The sequence below is a fragment of the Salvia hispanica genome, chromosome 4 (assembly GCF_029641045.1).
Source record: "Salvia hispanica isolate PSC_SH4W2 chromosome 4, Shi_PSC_v1, whole genome shotgun sequence".
Classification (NCBI taxonomy): domain Eukaryota; kingdom Viridiplantae; phylum Streptophyta; class Magnoliopsida; order Lamiales; family Lamiaceae; genus Salvia; species Salvia hispanica.
The window spans coordinates 41140799-41143398 of record NC_142695.1 but is presented as its reverse complement, the minus strand read 5'-3'; the positions used below and the strand labels follow the sequence as shown (position 1 = coordinate 41143398).

The 2600-nt window shown below is 42.7% G+C and overlaps 1 long non-coding RNA gene across 1 annotated transcript; it reads right to left on the bottom strand.

Moving 5' to 3' along the window:
- Positions 1-1048: 1048 nt before the first annotated feature.
- LOC148928663 (uncharacterized) lies at positions 1049-2600 on the bottom strand. The gene is made up of 2 exons (XR_016137755.1): positions 1691-2600; positions 1049-1348 (listed from the first exon to the last, which is right to left on the bottom strand). It is a non-coding gene; the product is annotated as an uncharacterized LOC148928663 (long non-coding RNA).

The following is a 2600-nucleotide window of genomic DNA, read 5'->3' as shown; positions in this document are numbered from 1 at the left end:
ATGCTTCGTTCTGTCGTGTTGTACTGGATTTTCTAATATACTAATGGCCGCCTTGTTGTCACAGAACAGTTGGCTCTTTCGGATAGGTGGGAAGCCAATTTCCGTGAGCAATCCTCTTAGCCATAGGATTTCCATGAGTCCACTTTTCACTCCTCGGAACTCAGCCTCGGCGCTAGATAGAGCAACAACTTTCTGTTTCTTACTCCTCCAAGTAACCAAGTTGCCCCCGATGAAAGTAAAGTATCCTCCTGTTGATTTTCTATCCACTGGATTGCTTGCCCAGTCAGCATCGGTGTATCCATAACTCTTCTCTCTTTGCTAGGAATACTCCATAACTTACAGTACCTTCCAAATATCGCACGATCCTCAATGCAGCCTCCATGTGATTAGCTCGAGGTCGGTGCATGAACTGACTCACAATGCCGACGGCATATGTGATGTCGGGTCTGGTATGTGAGAGTGATGCACTATTTTTTAGCACTAAATAAACCTGTAAGTATACAGAGTATATATAGTATAGCAAAAGGTCTGTACCGGATATCGAACATAGGGAAGACAAACACAAAGTGTCAATCTTCTACTAAGACTCAATTACTATCTGGAAGAACAAGAGAATTTTGGAAACTTTTGAAAACTAAAAACAATAGAAAGTAAATAACAACTAGATGCAATTAAAACACAGAGATAAACGATAGAGATAAGGGAATTCCAGGGATGTGCGTTCACAGTTATGGTTATACAAATTCCAAACTACAATACCCTAGCATAGTTATTACTTTGATAGGACGAGTCACCTAGCTTATGCTCATGCGATGCAAACATTGATTACAAAATTAGAGTTGTCAATCTTAACACGCAACTCCATAAAGCTCTTAAGACCCTTGAAAAGTCACCACTCTCAATTAACAGTGCCGTTGTGACGCCCCGAATTTTCGTGCGCTTATTTTGGATAGGAAAACTCAAGTTTAAGTGCTAATGTTATATAAGTGAAACAATATATGAAATTTACGTACACATAAATGTGTATTTGGGAATACACGCCTATGTGGTACATATCAAGACTTTTTACATCACATTGCAGAAAGAAAGTGCTACAGTTAATACTTTCTAAAGAGCTCAAGTATCAAGCATTTGCTTGCAATTATAAATGGAAATGAGGGATTCTCCTTTACAAAAGTTGTTTCACACTAGAGAACTAAAATGAGGAAAGCAACAAGTGAGTTGAACTCCAAATCCTCAAGGATCTTCTCCAGCTCGATTCTTGCTCCCCACTCCATAAAACACCAAGGTTTAGCCTAGCAATAATAGCTCTCTCTCACACCAAGGATCCTCCCTAGTTGTCCTTCACCTGCAATTGGATTTACAAAGATAAAGTGAGAAATACAATTTCTAAGGCAAATGGATAAGAGTGACTAAGCTGCCAGCTCGTATTTCATAAATTTGGAATAGAAACAAAGAGAGAGAGAGACTAAAGGAGCTCATCTCCTAAACCTAAAGAGTGAAAAGTCCTTTCTCATCACATGATCAATTAAGGAACTTGATCACCAAGTATAACACCTTCCAAGATTTTCACAAATTAGGCAAGGAAGCCTTTTTCAAGATTCAAAAAGAGAGATGAACAATTAGCTAAAAAGGGAATTTGGTGTCTTCCCCAACAAGCCAAGAGAATAGGCTATATAAACAACCATACCACACTCTACCCCTTCCTTCCTCCACACCCATCGATACTTAGAAAATCACAAATTTTGGAAGCACAACAAGGAGTGGAAGGGAGAGCAAGGAGTGGTGGGAAGAGAGCAGCCCAAGGATTCACCCAAGCTAAGGTAATCTCCACAACACCGCCTGTGCATCACTAGAACAAGTTAATAGATATCATGAGAACTTAGAACTTCAATAGGATTCTCACATCAATATCAAGAACAGTAGCAAACTCATCAAAATCTTTCCACAGTAAACATGCTATAAGAGTGAGGACTCTTTCCAGTAGGCATAATTATCACAAGATTAAAGCTTGATCCCAACATTAGTCGATGCCTTTAAATCACCTAGTTGTTGCCGGAAACTCAAACGTAGTAAGAGTCAAAGGAGAGAAACTTAGCTTGAGAGGAAGGAGCGCCGATTCGACAGAGGCGGCACCGGCAGCGGCTCTGCCCGCCGAAGCTGGTGGCGTGGGTGCGACGGCGGACCTCGAAGCTTCCACGCGCAAGGAAGAGAGCCGGAGAGAGTACGCAACGCTAGAAGCTCCCCGACACTTGTTCGGCGGCGGCGCTGCGGTCTCCAGAGGAAGAATCCCGGCGGAGAAAAGAAAACAGAGAGGGAGACGGAGAGAGAAAGGCGACGCCTTCGTCGGGCGAGAGGACTCGACGGAGAAAGTGGCGGAGGTGCTGCTGTTAAGATTTCCCCGATTCTCAGATTTGGGATTTAAGAGTTAAATTGGATGAGAAAAATTAAAGAAAAAGAAAGAGGAGGTGAGATATGGAACGGTGAAGAAGGGAGTATATGCCGGCGGAGTCCGCTGGAGAGGTGGAGACGGCGGTGCTGAGGCGAGCGGAGAGAGATGTAGCTGCTGCTGCTTCTTCTCTAAAGTAGGGATTTTGGTT